Source organism: Pyrgilauda ruficollis, unplaced genomic scaffold (assembly GCF_017590135.1).
Source record: "Pyrgilauda ruficollis isolate IOZ18807 unplaced genomic scaffold, ASM1759013v1 scaffold34, whole genome shotgun sequence".
In the NCBI taxonomy this organism is placed as follows: Eukaryota; Metazoa; Chordata; class Aves; order Passeriformes; family Passeridae; genus Pyrgilauda; species Pyrgilauda ruficollis.
In genome coordinates this window covers 659,667-673,378 of record NW_024524822.1, presented here as the reverse complement: position 1 = coordinate 673,378, position 13,712 = coordinate 659,667, and the positions used below count along the sequence as shown (strand labels likewise).

Here is a 13,712-nt window from a genome sequence, read left to right as displayed (position 1 = left end):
TTTAACGTAAATTTAAAATAGTAGATAGTCTCACGGCCGTGTGGGTGCGAGTTAACTACAGCAAGTACGGTAGGCACAGGCGGCGCCGCACTCCGGTACATACGGTAGAGCCCCCCGGGCTCGCGCGCTGCCGCGGGCGACATCGCCCCCTGGCGGCGCCGCGCGTCGGTGTCCCGGAACAGGAGACCGATGGGGGCGCGGCGCCGTGCGCGAGACGTTCCGGGACCGCTGGCGTTTGCGGCGCGGAGCGCCGGGGAAGGCTTTGAGCGGCGGACCGGCGGTGCCAGGTGAGTCCCGGGCGGGCCCGGAGCGAGCGGGGCCGGCCCGGCCCGGGCACCCGCCCCGGAGCGGCTCGGGCTCCGAGCGGGGCCGGCCAGGCCCGGGCACCCGCCCCGGAGCGGCTCCGTGCGGCTCGGACGCCCAGAGGAGCGGCCAGTGGGCAGCGCGGCGCACGAAGCGGCTCCGGGGCTGGCGGGGCCGTGCCGGTGTGGCGGAGCGGAGCGGGCCGGGCTGAGGGCTGGGCGAGGAGCCGGTGCCTGCGGGGAGCGGGGCGGAGAGCACGGTGAGAACCAGCGGGGATTGCACCTCCAGCTCCGCGGCGCGGCGGGGCGGAGGCACAGCGGTCACACGGGCTGGGGCGAGTTAAGGGCAGTTAACAAACCAGAGACATCGGCCGCAGCCCTGCGTGCGGCTGTCGGGTTTCGGTCTGAAACAAACTGGTTGGGCTCCCTGCCACCGATTTAAAACGTTGCAGAGAATGGGAAAAAAGAGTCAGTGGAATTGGGTATTGTCCACACATGGAAAGATAAAGTGTGGTTTAGGAAAAAAAATACAGTTTGTCTGACCGTTTGACTGTGATGACAACAGCAGGAGTGGAATAAAATGAGCGGCTAAAATTTTGTGTCTAATTGGATCCTGCAGATGTAATGAATGTAAAGATTAAAAGTTAACCCACGTGTGGTTGGAAAGGAGATCCCTCCACTGGTGTTCCTTCTTGGGAAGGGATTTCAGCTTCTGAGTCAACTGATGAATGCTTAGAACCACGTACTTGGACTTTCCAAGGAACTGAACTCTAGTGCAACTTGACAAGTTAATGAAGCAGGTGGTGTTGCCATACAAAATGTAAGAATAGCCTTAGGACAAACCGTGCCTCAGCTGTGAAATGGAAGCCGTGGATGGGTAGGGACCAGCTGCTCCCCACACCTTGGTTCAGTCCCTGGCTGAGCCCAAAGCAGCTGTGTCACCTTTGCTTCCGGGGTCCCTGCTGACACAGAGGGGACATGGCAGGGACGAGGTGCTGCTGGCCTGGCCTGCCTGTCTGGGTAGTTCTACGTGGCAGGAGGATCTTGATACCACAACGGCTTCCCACCACAGGCACTGGTGGGGGTGGACTGGCAGGACACAGGTGCATCAGTGGCACCATCTGAACTGCACTGCTGGGGGAGGAGTTGATTGCTGGTGTGGTTTGCAGTTTTTCTAAAGAAAATCAAGCTGCAGTGACCATGTGTGTGCTCGTGGTTAGAACGGGCTGCCAGGGTTCCAGGAGCTCTCCACTGTGACAGAAACATCCTGGGGAGTTCAGGGCAGGCCACAGAAATGCTCTGGTTCTAGAAAACAAGCCCTGAATAAGATCAGCTTACTCGGGCACATTCAAGAGAAGAGAGCTGAGGAGTGACTCAGGCACTCTGGAAATCCATGCCTGTGGGAAGTTCTCCCACAGTTGGATCCTGTCAGCCTTCCCAAAGCACGCAGCAGGATCTGCTAACTGAGGCACAGCGACACAAATTCTGTTAAATGTGACCTAGTTTCCCAGCAGTGGTGGAGGGTGGTTCCAGGAGGAGCTGGGCCAGAGGGGAAGGCCTGGCAGTGTTGGGAGCTCCTCAGCTGAAGGCTCTCAAGGCTGAAGGTGTGCTCAGAGCAGACTCCTGGGCAGTCTCAGGGCCAGGCCAGTTTGGGCAAGCAGTAGGGCAGAAACAATCAAATTTTAACATCTGGAGCAAAACCAGCAAAATGCATCTTCTGGAATGTAAATGCTCCATCAGAAAAGCTCTTTCTGGAGTTCCTGAGGCAGCAGTGCTGCCTGTAGGAATGCTGTGCAGGTGGTTGCAGTTCAGCAGTGAGCACACTCCTCTCTGATGGGGCAGGGGCGATGCTGCTCGCGCAGAGCCCCTGCAGACACAGAAGGACTAAACTGAACAAATAGCTCTTTTCCACTGCAAACAGCAATTGGCACACCTGGAACAAGTGCAACTTGTGGGATTCTCCAGAGGCAGCGTGGACAGAGGTGAGAGGCAGCAGGGGCAGCTGCCTGTGCTGGGAGTTCCCAGCTCTGAGGTGGTGCAGAGGGATCCTCACACAGAAGTGGATGCCAGTTCATAGAGGCTCAGTTAGACAACCAAAGCTGCTGCTCCTGTGAATAGATAATTTGCCCAAATGTGCATTAAATAACTTGCTGATGTGTGCAGTGATGTAACCTGGGAGGAGAGGGAATGACATAGGGCACCTCTGGGCTAATCACAAAGACATTTTGTTGGAATTAAGAGTGTTCTTCTGAACCAAGTTTTAGTAATTTAATTCAAAAGCTAATTACTGAGTCTGTGTAATATGTCTTTAAATAAAAACATTTTTTTTTTAGCTCTCTGAGGATTCTTGGTGCTCTGGCAGCCTCCTCAAGCAGCTTCCTTGGTAACCAGGGGCACTGGAGGGAGGGCTGGTCACTTAGGAACTGAGGAACAAAAACAGGACACATGCCAAGGGCTGAACATCCTGCAGATTCACATGTTCATCTCTCATCTGAATGAAAGTGTGATAAATTGATGCGGTGTTGGAGGAATTATGGCAGATGTCAGTGATAAACGCCTGAAAAAATCTTGCAGAAAAATGAAAGAAGGGGGTGTGTATACATGGGATATTGGAAGTCTGGAAAGCTGTTTTCCCAGAGGATAAAAGCCTTTCACTCTTTTGGAATACACGTGGAGGTTTGGTGTTGCAGTGTGACCAAGTGGCATTAACTTGGGCCTGGCAGGTGAGAGCCTTGTCCAGGTGTTTGAGGTCAGGAGCAGAGTGTCCTTTTCCCACCTGTGCTAACTGAACTCCCTGCTGGGAGACCTGGGGCAAATCCTGCTTTGTGGGCTGCAGGTGAGAATCAGGCAATAAACCCTGCTTGTGTCATTACCAGCTTATTCAGTCTCAGCTTTGCTGCTTCTCTGGGCACAGCCCCTCCTGCTGGCTCTGAGCAGACCTGGTTGAGGCAATTGCTTCTGTCAAAGACATTTCTACAGAAGAAAAAAAAAATCATGTGTTTCTAATTCTTACAGAATAATCCTCCTTGCAGTTTCTTCTGCAATAAATAGGTGGAAATGCAGGTAAAGAAAGATGAAGTGTTTTGGAATTTGATCAGACCAGGAGCAGTTAAAAACTCTTCAACTTCTGTCTGATCACCTGTAACACATGAGGAGTCTGTGCCTTCTCTGACCCTATCCCATGGACAATGTTGTGTATTCCTTGTACCTGCCACACTGTAAATGTGAAGAAGGAATTCGCTAATGAAGAAAAAGGAGATATAAATAAGAAGAATGGAAGAATTAAGCAAAGGAAAAAAATGCCGAATTTCTGTTGTGTAAACATTTGAACAGTAACAGCCTAGAAACCAATTTGGAACTGACATATCACGAATGGTTCCTGTTGGTGTCCTGCTCTGGGGCTGCTGTTCCTGCAGCCATACCTGCCCCTGCCTGTCGTGGTAGCAACTGACATAAATGCATCAAAGCCTCTTTTTCTTGTGATAATATAGCAGCCAAATTCTCTGCCCAGTGCTTCAGTCCATCTCCGAGTCTGTCTGGGAGAGCAAAGCTGCAGGTGTGTTTGCACAGTGAGCCCTGGCTGCTGTGCCATCGCTGGGCTGGGCATTGCTGTGATCCTTGTCCCACGCTACTGAGCCAGGGCAGGACACACTCCAGCTCTACATGGATTTAATGCCTTTAAAAAATTTCCTCTTTATTACATCTCCAGCTCTGCCAAGGGTATGGCCACATTTCATGTTAAGTCTAAATGTTTGGCTGCTGTCATTTTAGACTTTTGATTCATGTAATGCTTTTCTTTTTTTGCTTATTCGATGGTTTGTGATACCCACACAATGTGATTTATTCTTGGCTGTTGCTCATCTTGCCTTCAAAAGCAGAGTGCCTAACAATGCGTTACCCTTACAGCTCTGCACAGCTGTGGTTCACTTACTTGTTTCAGGGATTAATTTGCTCTTGGATTTTTTTACACTTTTTACTCTGTGCTGAATAGGATGTAGGTCTGGTTCAAAAGAGACTGTCTAATCATTTTTGATTTTACACCAATTCACTGAGCCTTGTTTGGGTTACATGTTCATGAAAGAAAAGTCTCTTTTTCAAAACAGCCATGACACTGTCTGCACACTGATGATCTTTGTAATGTCAAACTCTGCCTGAATCTCCTCAAGGAATAAGGTGTTTTGTCCGAAAGAGGGTTGGCTGGAGTGTAGCAGTGCTTGAGGAATGCTTGAACACGTGAGCGAGCACACGGGAGGGACTCAGCACTGCTTGGGAAGCGCTGGCTCTATCAAACTGCTCCACGTGGGTTCCTTGGGTTATACAATTGCCTGTACAGTTTTGGAAGATATTCCTTGGGGACTTGAATCTCCCAGTGTTAGAAGCTAAAAGGAAATTAGTTTGGCTGTTTGAGGAGGGCAGTGCAGTTGGGTTGTACAAGCTCAAGCTACAGTTTCAGCTGGAGCAGGGCAGGTTTTTGTTACCTGTGCAGCTGAGGGTGTCCTCCAGGGCTGTTTGTGAGCAGTGGTGGCCACTGCAGGCATGGAGTGGAGCTTTCCTGGAGGTGCTGTGCTTGTTGAAATGGATAATCTGTGTGGGTCAGGGTGTTGGTTCCCTGCATGTTTCATTGCATTGGTAAGGTGTTCTTAGTCTTTGGTGACCAAAATGGAATCACAGAATCCCTTGAGCTGGGAGGGACCCACCAGGGTCACCCAGCCCAGCCCCTGTCCCTGCCCAGACCCCCCAACAAGCCCACCCTGGGCATCCCTGGCAGCGCTGTCCAAAGGCTCCTGGAGCTCTGGCAGCCTCAGGGCCGTGCCCATTCCCTGGGGAGCCTGGGCAGTGCCAGCACCCTCTGGGGGAAGAACCTTGCCCTGAGCTCCAGCCTGAGCTGCCCTGGCCCAGCCCCAGCCGTGCCCTGGCTCCTGTCCCTGTCCCAGAGCAGAGATGGGAGCTGCCCCTCCATTGCCCCCTGGGAGGAGCTGCAGCTTTCTCTGAGGTCTCCCCTCACTGCACCTCATGATCTTAACATTACAGTAAAAATGCTTAGCAAGAAGTAAAGAAGTTGGCAAGTATATGAGATGAGTTCAAGGAAGAATGTGCTGCCTACCAGGTCTGTCTCCCAGCCTGCATTAGCCAAGTGCCTGCTGGGGCTGTGGGGCTGAGGTGTTGAGTTGCCCGGTGTCCAAGTGCTCACAGGCCTGTTTGCTTCCTCGCAGCTCCTGGTGGCAGCAGGGTCCCCCAGATATCGCCAGCAGTGACGCCTCCACTGTCCTCCCTCGGGGTGAGTTTGCCAGGTCTGTTCAGAGGCTTCTGACACACATCTGGCAGGATGAGGGCAGTGCAGCTTCAGGAACTTCTACCCCTCTCTATTCTGTCTTGTAGGAGCTTGGAAAAAGCTCATTTGCACCTTCTGCTCCCAGCTGGAGTGTTGAGTGGGATCCCACCTGAGTGGGATGCCTTGGTGCAGGATGGGGGAGGGAGGGGACAGGAGCTGCACAGGAGCTGCTGTGACTCTTCTGAGCCCACACTGAGCAGCTGTTGCTCTCCTGGCATAGCTGTAGGTACAGCTTCAAGGGCAAGGAACAGCCCTATTCTGACAACGTGATTATTTAAGTGAATTTCTACTCTGAGGATCAGCATGGAGTTTGTGTCGCAATAACAACTTTTCTGGTTTGCAGGATGCTTTATTAGTTTACATGGGTGGGTGAAAGGGAACTGGGCAATAAAGCATGTGTCTGCTGTATGAACTTGTAGCCAGTCCTGTTCCACCACTGCAGCCTGTGTGACCACTCTTGGGTGCAGACCAAATAGTCAGTATTCTATGGTACACCAGTGTATTAAGGAACATATTCAAGGAGATTCCATTTTGATTTGTGAACTTCATTGATTTTATTCACTTATTTTTGTAAAGTTTGATTTAACTACATCATATGTTGAAAAGTTACCTAGCAATTCCTTACAGATTGTGTAAAATTCAGTTTATCTTAGAAAGTTGTACTGGGTTAACTTTCATCTTACTCAGTATCCTTTCTTCTCTTGGAATGGGAGTACTGTGAATTTTTCCATCTTTCTCTATAGTCCTGCTGCCTACTGAGGTGTTTACCAACGAGGGCTTGCACAGTGCAGGGCAGTATAAAATATCTGTGCAGGAGCAGTCACCACTTAGTGTCTGTCATCTGCTTTCCCATTTTCAAGTGGAGACAAGGCTCATTTGGGGTTTTCCTGGTGTCCCTGTGTGTGTGAAATGCAGCTGCAGCCTCGTTAGAGGGCACTATGGAATCACCCAGGGAGCTGAGCAGCCACATTCTCCTGCAGCTCTCCAGAGAAATCCTGCTGCAAACGTCCTTGGCCCCCAGAGCAGAAAGTGGGAATCTGGAGCTGGATTACGCTGGGTACCGGTGATCCAAGGCAAGACTGCCTGTGCTGCTCATTTCATGCTTGTGCTCTATATGGAATATAGCAACAATTTATTAGACAATTCACTGCAATTTTCCAAATGTGAATTAATGAATTTGCATTTGTCATGGCCTTTACCCCATAAACTGCCCTGATCCTAAATCTGTATCCATTTTGGATATTGTTTTTTGGTTGCTATTGTCTTTAAAAAAGTAAATCCTTGGTAAAAATATAAGATATTTCAGAAACTCTTGGGTTTTAGTACCAGCCCTTCCAACAGTTCTATCAGTGTCTTTGACTAACAGTTTGTTGTGTCTCCTTTCACTTTCCTTGTGTCAAAAAGAGGATAATGATTTTTACCTTGGGTGAATTAATCAATATATAAAAATGTGCTTTGAAATCTGAAGTGGTTTAGAATTTTTTGAAAATGTAATTAAAATATTGAACAAAACAGGAGTCAGAGAAGTCAAATTTAAGACCATGATTATTATTCAACTGCTTTCATGGCGCTTCTGTTCTGGCAAGATTATAGAGCCAGATCATTTGCATTACTTTTGATTTCCTGATGTTTTTAGTTTTTTGTTCAAGGAACAGCATATTTATATGCAGGAGTCAGATTGTCTGTAAACACAAACATAATCTCACCTTTGTCCAAACATACCTTGTTTTGCTTTTACAAAACCAAACCAAACCGGTGGGACCCAGAATTGCTAATTGTGAGCAATTAGCACTGACTCATCCCCAGCCTGGGGAAGCTTGGCAGGAGCCAGGCGTGTTTCCTGGGCTGGAGCCGTCCCTGCAGGGCACAGAGCTCGGCTCTAGGCTGTGGCTCCCTCTGCGTTCCCGTGTTCCCTGGGCTGGAGCCGCCCCTGCACACCGAGCTCGGCTCTAGGCTGTGGCTCCCTCTGCCTCTGCGTTCCCGGAGCTGTGGGAGCAATGTGCCGGTGCTGGCTGGCTTCTCTTACCGCTCCGGGGTGCTCCTGTCCTCTCCAGGATGGGAGAGGAGTATGGGGGGGTGTGACAGGAGACAGGGCAGGGACAGTTGTGCACAGAGCCAGCTGACTGAGCAATTCCTTCCAGAGTGCCATGCGTGCCCTGCCAGGCAGCTGTACTCCAAGGGGCAACCTTAATGTCCACAGGCCAAGGACAGTAAACACTGACCGCAGGAGTGTTTATCAAAGCAGGTTCTGTGCTTCAGCCAGGAGACAGCACTTGCTCTGGAGTCCTGAATCATTGTGCCAGACTTCTATGAACTCTGTTGGCCACAAGACTTCAAAGAATAATAAGAAAAAGTCCCGATCAGGCCTGCTTTTTCCTCTCCTAGTTTTTAATCTCCTCTTGCACTTTCCCTGTCTGTCCCCCCAGAACCTTCCATCTCCTTGGTAGCTTTTTGGCAAAGAGGGATTGCCTGCTCAGGGCTTCTCCAGCATCCCTTTGTGGGAGAGCAGCGGAGGAGCTGCCTGAGCCCCGTGGGTGGCTGCAGGTGTGTGGGAAGCAGCTCCTGGGGAGATCCTGCAGCCTGTGAGGCAGCTGAGGTGACAGCCCCTGCAGGCAGGTCTGGGCATCCGGGCAGAGCAGCCCTGGGACAAGGGCAGGCACTCGGCACTTCCCAGCTCCCACTGCTCTCCTGGAGGGTGGCACAGCTGCTCTGGGCAAAGGGAATGGGCAGGGGACACAGACAGGACAGATCCAGGCTGATATGTGCCCCTGCATCCTTTGAGGGAGTTGGGAATACAACAGCAGACAGGCAGGCTGGGATGGCCTCCCAGTGACTGCATCAGCTGGAATTCCTGAGGAACCTTTTATTTGTCTGGCTGGCAGATGGATTTTAAGGTGGAATGGAATACACAGGGACTCCTCTGGCAGAGATAAAAACAGTTGCTGAGTTAAAGTATCTCGTCTATGTGACTGGGGATTGTGGTTTTTAATGGGTTTGAAGAGTGTTTCTTGTACTCCTGTGATTTCTGTAAGTGACTTCAGGACTGACACTGTGAATGGCAGAGGTTTCAGCCAAAATCTTCTCCCCTTCAGTGTTATCCTCCATTCCATATGCAGATCCCCCTCGTGTTTTACCACAGTTTGGATGTTCTAAAAGGTCATGGTAATCCAGGAGCCAGACACATTTCAGATCATGTCTGAAGAGGAGCTCTACCTTGCTTGTAGGAAACACTTTCTACCACTTTTGAGTAATATTTCCTCACAGAACATTTCTGTGGAGCTGAAAGTTTTGTTTTATGGTGATGGTGTTTTGGTTTTTGTCGCTGTTTGAAACCAGCTGTGTTCTGTGGTGACACGTTTGCCTGAGCTGGCCAATGCCATCCCCACAGCACAATGTGTTAAGTGGAATTGTTAGATGCTTTAGCTCTGAAATCAGCTCCAGGTACAAATTAGATTTTTATTATGCAGTACTTAGACCCATCTATAGTTACAGTTCAGTGTTGTACTTAGGTTCTGCCAAGCCCTGATTTTGGCTCTGGAGGCCCAGTGCCGATTCTGGGCCGTGTTTTGGGGCTGGTGGTGTGGCTGGGGTTTCTGAGCCGCTGCCTGCTGTTCACCTGCCCCAGAGTGATGTTCTGACTGGGCAGGTTCTTGTGCTGGGCTCAGAAGCCACTGTGGGACAATTGGTGTGTGATAGGGGAAGGTAGCAATAGTGCAGAAAAAGAGTGAAAAGACCCCTGCTGATAGAGGTTAAGGGAACAAATACAACTGTAAAAGCACATGAGAGAAGCATAATGGGGAAAGCTTAAATTTTGGGCAGTTTTCTCCCTAATGTAATGATGTAATGGAGCAAGAACCACTTTTTCCTTCCTTTTTTCTTCTCTTATTTCTGTAGGAGCCCACTGGTGCTGTCTGGCTGACTTGTCAGAGGTTTAAGCACCAAAAGTAACCATTTTTAAGTAAAGCAAATGCAAAACTCTGGGTATATGCTTAAAACTCAACAGAAAATGAACAAACAAAAAAGATCAAAAATGGAGAAAGTCTTTTGTGTACAATGTCCAGAGCAATTTTAAAATACTCTTATTCCATGCCTAAATAAATGGTTGTTTCAGCCAAAGAGAAATCTTTCCTCATGATTTATTACACTAATCTGGATATAAGGCCTCTGAGCAGGATTGTCAGTTTGTTAGAATAGCTTTCTTCTCTTTTCAGATTTAATCCACATGTTGTTGTATCAACAGAGCCTTTGCTCAGTTATGAGTTATCCTTTTTTAATAATAATAAAAAAGTGAAAACACATGTTTTTTAACAGCCTTATTACAAAGAAACCCAAGACGACATAGGGAGAGGTGATCATCAAATGGTGACTGTGATTTGTAACTTCAGAGTGGTAAAAGGGTGAAAAATGGCCCTTTCCCCTCTGCCTGGGGCAAGCCTGGCAGGGACAGGAGGAGGCAGCATTATCTTTGGCCAGGATTTCCAAGGTTTTTTCCCCAGCTTGTGCAGTGATGCTAAAAATGCTCTTTTTAGTTAACTCTAATTTCCTTCCTTTTTTTTTTTTTTTTTTTTTTTTTTTTTTTTTTTTTTAAAGGGGAATTTATCTAGAGGTGTATGTAATTCACATTTCCTTCCTTCCTGTCTTCCTTCCCTGTAGAGAAGTTCTTTCTTGGACCCCTCCTGTTTTCTAAATGGAGAGGAATTACTCTCAGGAAACTCATGAGTTTGGTATTATTCCTATACTTGGTTTTGTGAGAAAACATTTAGTTTGAGTGTAAATGCTTACTTGATACCTGCATGAGGGTTCAGAAGTGCACATGAGAGCTGCTCAGTGAAGCACCTCACTACATCACATGATGATAACCTTTGCTTGGCCCTGTCAGCCCACAGTCCTGCAATGTCAGGAATTAGTACTGGAGCACCTCAACACCCTTGGACTGGCAGCTTGGGACCCAAATGTGGCCAAAGGCAGAGCAGTTCTGATATTGATGTTTCTGTTGCCAGTCTGGTTTCTTCCAGCTAGTGCTGGACTCCTGGCAGTCATCACAGTCCCCTTGAATTCTCTTGCAGGTGTCAGCACAGCAGCTCCTGCCTCAAGTGTCAATAGAATCATTTGCAGTGATGTGATTTTAAAAGAAGCTGCTAATAACGTGTCTTAGAACAGAAGGAATTGGTCTGGCATTTAAAAAATGTGGCATGAGCCTATTCTACTCCTCAGAAGTATAGAAGAGAGTAAAAAAAGGTCCAACCTTAAGCCCTAAATAGTGAAGAGGAAAGGAAGGTTTTGTCCTTGCTGCCAGAAGCAGATGCAGGGATAGCCTGGCAGGGATATTGGAGCTCTGTGGAAGGATTGGTCCTGCTCTATCAGACAAATCCCTTGGTCCATCTTGAATACCAGAATTGCAGCCTAGTTTATGTTGGAAGGGACCTTAGAGCTCATCCAGTGCCACCCCTGCTGTGGGCAGGGACACCTTTCACTGTCCCAGGCTGTTCCTAGCCCTGTCCATCCTGGCCTTGGGCACTGCCAGGGACCCAGGGGCAGCCACAGCTGCTCTGGGCACCTGTGCCAGGGCCTGCCCACCTCACAGGGAAGAATTTCTTCCTAATCTCTAATTTAATCCCACCCTCTGGCAGTGTGAAGCCATTCCCCTTTGTCCTGTCACTACCTGACAGTATAAAAAAATCTGTCTCCCTCCTTTTTACAAGCCCTCTTTAGGCCCTAGCAGGGGCTCTAAGGTGTCCAAGGAGCCTTCTCCTCTCCAGGTGAGCCCCCCCAGCTCTCCCAGCCTGGCTCCAGAGCAGAGGGGCTGCAGCCCTTGGAGCAGCTCCGTGGCCTCCTCTGGACTTGCTCCAGCAGCTCCAGGTCTTTTCAGTGCTGAGGCCTCTGAAGCTGGGCACAGCACTGCAGGTGGGGTCTCATGAGAACAGAGCAGAGGGGGGGAATAGAAGACAGAATCCTCAACAGCTTGTGCAGACCCTCAGCACTGGCAGCACCTTTGGTGGCAGTCAGACTGGCCTGGCTTTGTCAGTGGCCAGGCAGGCAGAGCTGGCAGAGCTGGCAGAGCCAGGCAGTGCAGGCAGAGCTGGCAGAGCCAGGCAATGCTGGCGGAGCTGGCAGAGCCTGGCAGAACTGGCAGTGCTGGCAGAGCCGGCAGAGCCAGGCAGAGCTGGCAGTGCAGGCAGTGCAGGCAATGCTGGCAGAGCCAGGCAGTGCAGGCAGAGCTGGCAGAGCCAGGCAGTGCAGGCAGAGCTGGCAGAGCCAGGCAATGCTGGCGGAGCTGGCAGAGCCAGGCAGAACTGGCAGTGCTGGCAGAGCTGGCAGTGCTGGCAGAGCCCAGCAGAGCTGGCAGAGCCAGGCAAAGCTGTGCCAAAGCAGCAGGCTGTTCCTGTATGAGGCAGCTGAGGGACAATCAGACCCCTGGCTGTGAACTGTTAGAGTGTTCCTTGCACAAGAAGAAAACACCTCCTTTGAGCCTGGCCGTGGAATGCAGACTGGGGGTTGGGTTTGTTTTTGTGTACACTGGCCTTGTGTCACTGCTGCCTTTTGAGAAAAAAGGCATAAAAAAGGCATAAAAAAATACCTCTCCAAAGTAAGATAAATTAAAACACAGATATTGGGAAGAATGGACTTTCCAAGCTCTCTGAGTCTCCTGTCCTCAAGTCTGCCTTCTAGTATCTGAAGTTCTCCATCCCTTGGTCCTACTGGGTGCTCAGATTAGGTTTGTTTCCTTTGCGGTGTACCCCTGTTCCTGATGGCTGCTGGCCCTATTGCTTCTCAGAACAGCTTAGAGTGGAATGATTTCCAGAGCAGTGATAAATGAAGAAGACATTTGGCTTGCGAGAAAAATGTCTTTATAGGTGGATTTTTCAGGGCACTGTACTATGTTGTGCTTTCATCTACAATATCTTTGAGCAACCTCACCCCACTTTGAAGTTGGCCATTCTTTGAGCAGCTGATTGGATTGGAAAACTCCAGAGGTCCCTCCCAAACTAACTGAGTCTGATTCTCCTTTCTTGTAGAGTTCTGGCAAAGATGTTTCTTTTGGCTTCATTTCCATCTCCCTTCCTTCATGCTCAACAGCTTTCATCATGTTCCCGTCATAAGCAGTTCTTTAAACCGAAGTGATGTGTAAACATCAGGAACTGTTTCTAAACTGTAACATGAGTTTCCTTCCCTCATAGTTTAGAATTATTTTATGCTGCCATATTCAGATGATATGAAAAATAAATTTTCCTCTATTACTATGTATTAAAAGCGAACAACTTTTTGGTTTTTGTCCTCAGAGAGAAACGTTTTACCATGAGGCAATAAAAAGAATACTTCTCTAAAAGTTAATGGGTTGTGTTTTCAAATCAGCTTTGGTCCTGTGCACTCTTTGTTGGAAAGCTGCAGAAGAAGGAAAGACAAAAAGAAAATAGCCTTGTTATTTAGGATCTCTAAGATGATATTGTTACTGCCTTTTTAGTGAGTGTTGCATTTTTGCATTAAAAACTGGAGTTTAGGGAAAGATACTGTTTTTATGGATATTGGTAACTATTATCCAAACACTTTAGCTCATACTTCATGCTGTACAGCATTTTGCTTAAAATTTCAGCAGTTGTTTAAGTTGCTTTGACTGGTAATGGACCAGGTAATGTGTTGCTGCTGCAGGAGTGTGTGCTGGGCAGGGATTGCTGGCAGTTCGCTGGCTTGCCTGCATTTACAGTTTTATTCTGGGGCCAGGACAGGATGGCAGGCAATTAAATGGAGTTCCAGATACCAGAAGTATAATTTATCACATGTGTCCTCCAAACTGGAGCTGCCTGATCTCAGAGTTGCTGCCTGCTGTGTGCTCAGACCTTAACCTCTGTGTTTAGATTGCCAATGTGGTGCCAATTAGTGGGACTGGGATGCGGACACTGAGGAATGTAACTCACTTCACGTGGGCTGCCAAACAACTAGCAGATGTTGAGCTAATGGGTCTTGGCTACTACCAGCCTGACTTGGATTTCAACCCAGAGGTGAAGGAATTTATTTCTCTCTCATTACCAATTCCCTTGTCCTGAGATTCAGGAATTCCATCAGTTTACTCTGGGAGATGA

The 13,712-nt window shown here is 48.8% G+C and overlaps 1 protein-coding gene across 10 annotated transcripts in view; it reads left to right on the top strand.

Annotated features, from left to right (window-relative positions):
- Window positions 1–140: 140 nt before the first annotated feature.
- The window catches only part of EXD3 (exonuclease 3'-5' domain containing 3), a 248,383-nt gene continuing 234,811 nt past the window's right edge, over window positions 141–13,712 (top strand). For 4 of the 10 annotated variants that reach the window (XR_005955746.1, XM_041474919.1, XM_041474920.1 and 1 more), the window contains exon 1: window positions 316–562. The gene's annotated coding sequence lies outside the window, so the exon portion shown is untranslated. Of the gene's footprint in view, window positions 288–313; window positions 563–5,515; window positions 5,581–13,712 lie in introns of those variants that run through there. The other 6 variants (XM_041474914.1, XM_041474916.1, XM_041474915.1 and 3 more) reach the window with 5 other exon arrangements.